Here is a 10,990-nt window from a genome sequence, read left to right on the forward strand (position 1 = left end):
TAGATAGATAGATAGATAGATAGATAGATAGATAGATAGATAGATAGATAGATGGCTAGATGGATAGATAGATAGATAGATAGATAGATAGATAGATAGATAGATAGATAGATAGATAGATAGATAGATAGATAGATAGATAGATAAATAGATAAATAGATAAATAGAAAAGGACAACACTTCCTCAGAAAATGTGAATCTTTGAATTCCAGTAAGCAACACAAATCGACTTGTTTTCTCCGGATAGTTTACACACTCAGCACAGTTAAAAGTGGACCCGATCACCAGCTGCAATCTTTTATCTCCGACTTCACAAACATATTAATCCACATGAAGTCATGATCAGAATAATTAGCGCTGACTCCTGCTCTAATTTAGTGCAGCAGCACTTTAGATCATTAAGTTGTTTTCTTTTAGAAACCACTTCCCCGGAACATTGCTTGGCTGCGGTGGCCTGTGGTGAAGGGGTGAGGAGAGACAATGCTAATGAGCTTTTCATCTGTGAGGATCCATTCGACCCAGACATCACACTTCAGGTAATCCACCCACCAACACACTCTTTACTCTGTCACAAACAAAACAAAGAAATGTATGATGTTTGAAATAAAGTTGCAATGGCATATGTACAGACAATAAAATATGTATTGCTTATAAACAGCACTTTTCTACTTGCTTCCATGCTCTCAGAGCGCTTTCACACTTATAGTTCGGTGGGTGCGAGTCGGGGGTGTCGTTGCAACATTGTTGCATTTTTCATTTGGGTCGCTTTGCGTTCACACTGCACTTTGTCAAAAGCACAAAACACTGTAAACACACGTCACGCGATCGAGGCGGTCGCTTAGTTATTGGACAGAATATCCGAAACTTGCAGACACTTGTCATAATAGAGCAAAACCAAATTAATAACGTCTTGGGTTTTCTGGTTCTGTTATAGTGTTTCTCATATTTTAGAAGAAGGCAAACAATGAGCAGCTGACAGAGAGAAAGATGATGATGTCACACATACGACCAGCGATGTGTGCTCACAACAGCGTATGGATCTGAAAGCTATCGTCCCTTAAATCATAATATATATAAGTCTGTAAATTGTGTGCAAAGTTGAAATTGCGGGCTAGTAAATGCTCTGTTTTTGGTTCACTTCCTATATTTGGGTCGGATCGCGTTCTCACCTGAAGTGAACCGAACTCTAGTTCACTTGGAAGAGAACCGAGACCCCCTTGGATTTTAAGCGGACCAGAGTGTGTTTGTTTGATCCGCACCAGAGTTGGGATGAGGTTTCACACCGCCCCAAACGAACCGGACTGTCCAACCAAACGCTCCAGGGTTCGTTTTAAGCGTTTGAAGCGTTCATATCTTTTACTTAATGATATAATATGTAACATTTCCACATAAAGAATGTCTAAAAGTGACAAGACCTATGTTATATATTTAGGTGAGTTGTGTACTTACAATTTCCCAATTGTTTTCAACAATGTTCAAACTCTCAAAGTCATTTTATTCAAAGTAACGGTCCGTTACATTTGGTCGCCTGTCGATGGCATCATATTCCCTTTGTGCATGCATCAGCGTTGCGGTTGTCTGTCATGTATACGATACACTTTTGAGATCTTGGTGGTTTTTAACAATATGTTTGTTTAGAAACAAGCAGAGCAAACGTTAGCAGCAGCTCAGAAAAACAGAAATACAGATTCTTTCCCCTATTTTCCACCGGGCGTGTCTGCGCTGCGTTCCGGGTGAGTTGCGAGCCCCACGAGCAATCGCTGCCATTCAAGTCAATGCTTGATAATCCACCAGCAGCGCCACGGCGCGTCACAGAAGAGTGCGTGAAGCGGCTCTCTGCTCCGCTAAAGAAACGCGGCAGGTCTATTCGGGCAGGAAGTAAAACAGCGAGAGCATCCAGTCAATTTACCAAAATACAAAACATAACAGACACCACATATCCACGCTAGAGCTGAAGATCTTTGCCCAAAACCGACGGGACCCGTTGGGTTCGTTCGGGTTCGGTCTTAATTTCTATCATTTTACACAGGCTCGGGCCGGGCTCAGGCTTGTGCTCCGGGTTGCGCAGTAAATGAGCGGTCTGGTGATGCGTTTCGATTAGCGCGAAAATGGATGCTGGTGAAACAGAGGCTGGCCTCTGGAGGACTTATTTTATTTCTTTGTTCCAACTTCCAAGTGGCCTGTAGCCTACGTTAGTCATGAATACATGATGTTAAAAAATGTGTTTATGTGGTTTTTTGGGGGGGGGGGGTTTCCCTTTCTGCTCTTTTGTTTTTCTATGTTTATGGTAAGAAGAAAAATGTGAAAATAAACAATTTAAAAAAAAAAAAATGTGTAAATGACTCATTCTTGACAAAAGGCAAAAGAGCTGTGTGTACGTGCGCACATTTGAATAATGTCGGGCTGTAAACCGGTTCGGGCTTTTAAAAAGCTGTCAATCAAAACGTACTTGTCGGGCTTAGGCCGAATTCTGTCGGGCTCGGGCCTTGTCGGGTCTAACTTTTAAGGCCCGATTACAGCTCTAATCTACGCCAGAAAAGAGAAGGCATGGAGTTTAATTGCAGGGGTGATTGGAGTGGAAGGTTGATACTAGCTTAAATAAACACGTGGTTGTTCTGTAAAGTACTTGTGGAGACAATAAAGTCGGCGAGTCAGGCAGCAAGATGCTTCTGAGACGCTCCCGGTGTGGTATGGCGGGTGGCGGAGGATGGAAGAAACTGGAACGCTGCACAGACGCACGCAAGGTGGAAAATCGGGGTAAACTTGATACAGACCAAACAATGTTTATCTGATATTTTAATGGGATGAACTGTCTTCACCTCGTACTGTCTTCCAAGTAAAAGTCATGTGAATTATTTCTGCCTCTTGCCCTTTAGTGACATTCTGCTGACTTTTTACTTTGAAAATGCCAAGAAAATATGAAGTCCAGTATAATGCTTCCTCATTCTGTGGTGGCTGTGCACAGTTTGGTGAATCTAGACACCTCTAGTGCAATGATGTGTTTAAATGTCTATACATGCAGTCAGTGTTGTAATTTAACAAAGTACAAATACTTGTTGTAACTGTACTTAAAGCTACATTGTGTAAGAATTTCTCCCATCTAGCGGTGAAATTGTATATGACAACCAAGTGAATATTATTTTCTAGCCCTTCCTTCTACGGTGGCCGAACCCGAAATTAGCTCTTAGTATCTCCTTAGTTTACACGCATCTGTTCTAGCCACTCCAATATTAACTTTGGTCTTGTTGCTTTGCCTGTCGCGTTGTCGTTTTAATTCTCTTTTTCGCTTCCCTGGTGAGTAATCTCTCCCTGGCATTCATCACGGTGCCACTGAGTGTAAGAGGGCGAAAGGCGGAGGTATGTCCCTCTTTGGCTAATGTATTTTAAAGATGGAGGTATGTCCCTCTTTGGCTAATGTATTTTAAAGATGGAGGCGCAACATGGCGGCCATCATTCGAGCGACTTGCTCGTATGTATTCTGAATGATTCTAAATGCAGATTCTACGCTTACGAGAATACTTTGATTAGTTGGTGGAAGTAATTACACATGAATGAGCACATATAACAAAGGGGTTTTTGCTAAGAATCAACTAAAAAAATTGCACCATGTAGGTTTCAGTAGAATTGTAACGTATCTGTACTTTACTTCGTTATTTATATTTCTGGAAACTTTTACCTTTACTCTGATACATTTCCCCTAAGCATCTTCGTTTTTCGTTACTTGCAAGAAATGTTTTCGTACATTGGAGTGAAAGATTCTTCCTCACGAAAAAATGAAACTATGTTTCTGTTTTTCTCTTTGTTGATGTCAGACTTTGAATTTGATGTTAGAGAAGGCGTGGAAGCCCTGAAAGTTATGCTTTACTAGGAAGCCCCAATAAAGTTTAGAATCAAAGTTTTTTTCACTTTTACTTTTACTTCCAATAATTTAGAACATTTTGTATCAGAAAATTACTTTTGATACTTAAGTACAGTTGATATCAGATATTTACTACTACCAGACTTTTACTAAAGTAATATTCTAATACTAAAAGGAGACTTTAACTTCTACCAAAGTCTTTTTCTGGTAAGATACTTGTACTGTTACTCAAGTATTGCTTTCAAGTACTTTATACAAGACCGAATGCAGCAACGCGAACTAACACCAAAGGCTGCAACTCAAAACATATAATACAAGTACACAGTATGCTGCTGCAAAGCCACAAAATCCATTTCAATCCATTTCACCCCTGAAAAAAGAAGCAGAAGATAGATGGACAGATATTTAATTTGATTATGAATCATCAGTTATGTTGTTTTCTGTCTGCGAAGAAAACACACACACACACACACACACACACACACACACACACACACACAGACAGACACACAAGTTCCCTCTCAAAAATGCACACCTTAATATTACACACAAACCAAAACAGTGAAAGGACACTAATATTAAATATCAGCAACCTTATTTCATTTTAATATATTTCATTAAGGAGATCGTCACCATAATGCCGCAGAGTCACAGCTTCATACTCCACCGTACATCAAGCCAGCTGGCACGGATTTAATGGAATTTTCAATTTACGGCTATTTTTCAGGGAAGTAATGGATGCCGTATGAGAAATCCCAACCTCATTAGTAAGACGCATTACGCAGCTGACAGCGGCGGCTGACAGTGACGAGGGGAGCTGAAGAGGCGTACAGGCTGCTGAGCTCTGCTTAAAGATTACGCTGAAGCTTGTCTTGCATTGCCACAGCGCTGTGGAGTAAGGTCTGGCTACACCGCACATACATTCTGGGATAGGAGCATTTCTTTAAACCAATCACAATCATCTTGGGCGGCGCTAAGCTCCAGACGCAGTGACGGTGGCTCTGCAAAATAGTCTCCGGAAGGAACATTTTTTTGGTGGAACATTTGTACCCCGCAAAAGAAAACGTCACGTACAATATTAAATGATGTGAACTGTTCACACAATACAGTAACGTGATATATTTAAATTAGCTGATACATGGTTAAACATTATTTGCTCTTACCAGTGTATCTCCGTGTGTACTTCGTCCACAGCAATCCCACCAATCGGTCCCAAAACGTCCCGGTTAGAGAGGAAATGCCGTGAACATATTCTTTATAAATCTTTACAATCATTCCCCGAAAGAACCAAGCAGGCCTGTCTTGTTGCACCATCCAAATTTTCTTCAAAACTTGAAATTTTTCAGCGTGTAGCTTGCTAGCTAAGGTTGTTGTTGTTTCCCAAAGAGATGGGATTTTGAGAACGGCAACACACAGAGAGGGGAAGGTGACGGGCAAAGATCGGATGTCAGGCTTTATCCTGTACAAGTACCTCTGTCGATCCAGACCTGGAACCTGTCAGCATGAGCCTCCGCTGTTACTGTAATGCTGTATTTACACTCATTTGTGTTGTTGCCTTGCACATTTTATTTAACTCCACATACTCAAGTTGAATTTTTTCGTCAGTGAAATCCATCCGTTCCACTGCAGAGTAAACTGGGATGTTGTGAGCAGCAGCCTGCATAAAATAAACACACACACAGTCCTGATGTGTGTGTGTGCAACGTGATATCATGACTTTGCGTAAACATACACGCCACTTTTCCAAGTGGCGTGTTATCTGTACGCATTTTGAGATATCTGCGTGTATGTATACAGATCAGTATACCGCTGTATACATGTATACGTATACAGCGGACGGCAGTCTGCAACGTCACAGCGTAAACATACACGCCACTTTCTAAAGCCACGTGGCATGTTATCGCGAGGCTACGTGTTATCGCGAGGCTACGGTTGTGTTTAGGAAACGTCACACGTGGGTTGGGTTTAGGAAAAGAACAAACATGGAAAAGAAACATCACTCGCAGGACACGAAGGAATAAGACACACGGGACACGATCCCCGCTCTCCTGGGTGAAAGTCCTGTGTTTTACAAATCCTCCACCCCATGCATTTAAGGTACTTGTACTTTACTTGACTGTTTCCATTTTTTGCTACTTTATAAACTTGTACTCCACCACAATACATACAGTAGTACGTTTTACTTTACTACATGTATTTAATACTTTGCAGATTTAGATTATTATCACAAAATCTAATCAACAAATAGATAATTATTATTTATTATCGGCTAACTTAAAACTATATTGATCCCTGGGGGATTAGCTCCACCTTCACCAGCTGATGTGAATGCAAACACATGAATGCATTAATAATCATAAGCCATTGCTGTAATGTAAAAGGAGAATTCTGCATAATTAGTACTTTTGGTACTTTAAGTATGTTTTGATGCTGACACTTTTGTACTTTCACTTAAGTAAAATTAGGGCTGCTCAATTATGGAAAGAAATCGTAATCACGATTATTTTTGGTCAATGTTAAAATCACGATTATTTAATATGATTACTCATTGACTTTTGGAAAGATGTTGCATTTCTTGAACTTAGTTAAACAAATCAACAGGGAAAACACCTTAAACTGTGAAATGTCCCTTCTGTTGCGGGATTCAGGATTCAGAATGTGGGACCCAAATGCAGAGACAGCAGTAAATTAGGAATCACTTTTCAAAGGGGATCTAAATTGTACTCTAATCGCTTTGGGTGAAGTGTGACTTTTTAACAGTTAAACGCAGCATGTGCCTGTAGGCTGAATTTCATTACATGTAACAAGTAAGTGAATTACTGTAACTTTTCAACAGTGAATGAACTCTGAACAGAAGTCCTTTTCAAAGATGCAGATTTTTTTTTTTAAAGATTATTTTTTGGGGCATTTTTTTCCCTTTATTAGATAGTGACAGTGGATAGACAGGAAAGGTGGGAGAGAGATAGGGCATGACACACCGCAAAGGGCCACAGGTCAGACTCGAACCCGGACCCCTGCAAAGGACTGAGCCTACATGAGAGCCTACACCCAGTAAGAGCCTGTGCGCTCTTACTGGGTGAGCTAGAGGTCGCCCTGAAAGATGCTGATTTTTTTAAAGGAGCAGGCAAAAGTGAGGATTTAATACCATAAAATCCATCCATCCAAAGAAGTCCTGAATACAGCAGGCAAAGTAGTCCAAAACGTAGTGGAATTCAAAAACAGGAATCACAGGAAGCAGGAACACCGAGACAAAAAGGGTAGACTACACACACACACACACACACACACACACAATCCAACACAGAAACAATGATCTGACACAAGACAAAGACAACACGGAGACTAAATATAAGTATAAAATACGAGTTTCATATGCACAATGATTGTTTTAAACATTGTTTTTGAGATCATTAGGAGCCGAAATCGAAAATCGCGATCAAAATTTGATTTATTGCACAGCCCATAGTAACATTTTCAATGCAGGACTTATAAGAGAATATTTCTTCACTGTGGTATTACTGCTTTACTGCTTAATTTTAAGGTCTGAGTACTTCTTCCACCACTAAAGGTAACACAACCGTACTATAACTGGACTAATTACCTTTCCATTGCACAAACTATATCTCCAAAACTTTTGCACATTCCTCAACATATTTGCACATCTTGCACCAAACTAAACATTTTTCTTTTCTTAATTTAAAACATTTATATTGTACATACTTGTTCAGTTATGTTATGGTTTCTTTTACATTCATTGTGTTTTTCCTTTTAATATGTTTATGTTTATGTATCCACCATCCACCAAGGCAAATTACTTGTAAGTGTTCTTGTACTTATTGGCAATTAATCCTTTTCTGATTCTGATTCTTAAACTTACGTGATCCTCTGTCTACCATGAATATTTGCACCACATTTCCATTGGACATTGGACGTTGGATGGATGTTTGCGAGTGTTAGATGAACAGACTGAGACACCATCATCATCCTTTAATCCTCACCTGGATGGGAATCTGGTACATTAGTTTCTCTTTACACCTGAAAAGAGATATGATAGTGTTTCAAAGCACTACAAACACACACACACACACACACACACACACACACACACACACACACACACACCAGTCCATTTTTGAAGAGCTGACTGGTTTGGACTGGAAAAAGGTTTTGATCTGAACAAGGTTTCCAGCTCACTTGGTCACCATGGAAACAAGCTGTGGATTTCAGTGTCTATCCATCTGCAGCTGTGTGTGTGTGTGTGTGTGTGTGTGTGTGTGTGTGTGTGTGTGTGTGTGTGTGTGTGTGTGTGTATGTGTATGTGTGTGTGTGTGTGTGTGTGTGTGTGTGTGTGTGTGTGTGTGTGTGTGTGTGTGTCTGTCTGTCTGTCTGTCTGTCTGTCTGTATCTGTCTTCTGGCTGCCAATCAATTTTCAATAAGTCATCCCTTTATATTTTGACGAATTAGTCTAGCTGACCCTCTGTCAGTCCGTCTCTCTGTGTTATACTCACCTGTCTGCGTCTCCTCATTTATTAAAGCTGTAGAGTTTTCACGCTGTTTTCAACGACTCCTCTAGAGATGAGACCTCATACTTGAGCAGGTGGAAAACATGAGACTGCTCCAATAGCTCCCCAGCGATTCATAGGTAGGAAGTGAAACAGCGAGAGTATCTAGCCAATTTACCAAAATACACCCCCTAACATCGTCTTCAACGCCACGGACGACGAGTGATTCCACTTGGAGGGGGAAAAACATATAGACATCACAGATGTCCTTTTTATCAGGACAACACCAGAAAAGAGAAGGCGTGGAGTTTAATTACAGGAGTGCTTGGAGTGGAAGGTAGATACTAGCTTAATAAACACGGGATTGTTCTGTAAAGTACAGTACTGTGCAAAAGTCTTAGGCAGTTGTGGAAAAAATGCTGTAAACTAAGAATGCTTTCAAAAATATAAATAATGACTGTTTATTTTTATCACTTTACAAAATGCAAAGTGAGTGAACAAAAGAAAAATCTAAATCACATAAATATTTGGTGTTACTACCCTTTGCCTTCAAACCAGCATCAATTCTTATAGGTACTTGCAAAAAGTCAGGGATTTTGTAGGATTGTAGTCAGGTGTATGATCAACCAATTATAGTATATAGGTAGTTATACTGCATCAGCAAGGTCTCTCCCAGACAAATATTTCAAAGCAGATTGGTGTTTCAAGATGTGCTGTTCAAGCTCTTTTGAAAAAGCACAAAGAAACGGGCAACGTTGAGGATCGTAGATGCAGTGGTCGGCCAAGGAAACTTAGTGCAGCAGATGAAAAACACATCAAGCTTATTTCCCTTCAAAATCGGAAGATGTCCAGCAGTGCCATCAGCTCAGAACTGGCAGAAACCAGTGGGACCCAGGTACACCCATCCACTGTCTGGAGAAGTCTGGCCAGAAGTGGTCTTCATGGAAAAGTTGCAGCCAAAAAGCCGTACCTCCGACATTGAAACAAGGCCAAGCGACTCAACTATGCATGAAAACATAGGAACTGGGGTGCAGAAAAATGGCAGCAGGTGCTCTGGACTGATGAGTCAAAATTTGAAATATATCTGTAGCAGAAGGCAGGTTGTTCGCTGAAGGGCTGTAGAGCGGTACAATAATGAGTGTCTGCAGGCAACAGCGAAGCATGGTGGAGGTTCCTTGTAAGTTTGGGGCTGCATTTCTGCAAATGGAGTTGGAGATTTGGTCAGGATTAATGGTGTCCTCAATGCTGAGAAATACAGGCAGATACTTATCCAATACCATCAGGGAGGCGTATGATTGGCCCCAAATTTATTCTGCAGCAGGACAACCACCCCAAACATACAGCCAAGGTCATTAAGAACTATCTTCAGCGTAAAGAAGAACAAGACGTCCTGGAAGTGATGGCATGTGCCCCACAGAGCCCTGATCTCAGTATCATCGAGTCTGTCTGGGATTACATGAAGAGACAGAAGGATTTGAGGAAGCCTACATCCATAGAAGATCTGTGGTTAGTTCTCCAAGATGTTTGGAATAACCTACCAGCCGAGTTCTTCAAAAACGTTGTAAAAGTGTACCTAGAAGAATTGATGGTGGTCACACCAAATATTGATTTGATTTAAATTTCTCCTCTGTTCATTAACACTTCCATTTTTGAAAGCATTCTTAGTTTACAGCATTTTTTCATACCTGCCTAAAACCTTTGCACAGTACTGTACATGTAGAGACAATCAAATCTGCAAGTCGGGCAGCAAGACACTCCGCTGGGGTGGTGGATGGGTCAAACAAACTATAAGGACTTTTATATTTACTATTACTTTTGAAAACCAAAGTAAACAATGAGGTTTTTTTTACTTAACAGCACAAACAGAGTTACGTCATGTTCAGCATCACATGCATAACCGGAAGTGAAGTAACGTCTGATTTTAACCCAAACCACAATGTTTTCTAAACCTGTTTTTGTGCCTAAACATAACCAAACTGCGACCGTTCACAACTTTAACGGCGTGTTTTAAACCCCATCCGTTACATTCTCTGGTTTAGATATGAGGACATTTCTGGGATTGCTAGAGTGCCGTCAGAAATTCCGCTGAATGTCAGTCTTGTCGGCCGGATGTCCGTCACCTTTCGCTTTCTCTGTGTTGTAATTTTAAACTCTGGTGGATTTCTGAGGACTATGGTTAACTGCTCCTCAGATCTCTGCAGGGTAAATCCAGACAGCTAGCTAGACTATCTGTCCAATCTGAGTTTTCTGTTGCACGACTAAAACAACCTTTGAACGTACACGTTCCACCAAAACAAGTTCATTCCCAAGGTTATTTTGCAACGGCACCGTGGCTCCGTCCGGCGCTTAGCGCCACCCATGACGATTGTGATTGGTTTAAAGAAATGCCAGTAAACCAGAGCACATTTTTCTTCTATCCCAGAATGTTGTGCGGACTAGCCAGACCCTCCTCCGCAGCGCTGTGGAGGAAGGTGTGCGAGACTGTGAGGACGGAAAATGCTCCTGTGGGTCGTATTAGAGGGGACGAATAAACAACCTATATCGTAGTATGGTTTGGAGGACTTGTTGAGAAATTTAGTAAAAAATAAACTCATGTTGAAAAGCTTGGATTTGTTTCATTGATACACAC

General features: G+C 40.8%; 1 long non-coding RNA gene across 1 annotated transcript in view; it reads left to right on the top strand.

The window, feature by feature from the left end:
* LOC118494745 overlaps window positions 1-9,438 on the top strand; it is a 17,256-nt gene extending 7,818 nt beyond the window's left edge. The window contains exon 3 of the long non-coding RNA XR_004896917.1: window positions 9,428-9,438. This is a non-coding gene — a long non-coding RNA (uncharacterized LOC118494745). The remainder of the gene's footprint in view (window positions 1-9,427) is intronic.
* The last annotated feature ends 1,552 nt before the right edge of the window (window positions 9,439-10,990 follow it).

Source organism: Sander lucioperca, chromosome 3 (assembly GCF_008315115.2).
Source record: "Sander lucioperca isolate FBNREF2018 chromosome 3, SLUC_FBN_1.2, whole genome shotgun sequence".
NCBI classification, from domain to species: Eukaryota; Metazoa; Chordata; class Actinopteri; order Perciformes; family Percidae; genus Sander; species Sander lucioperca.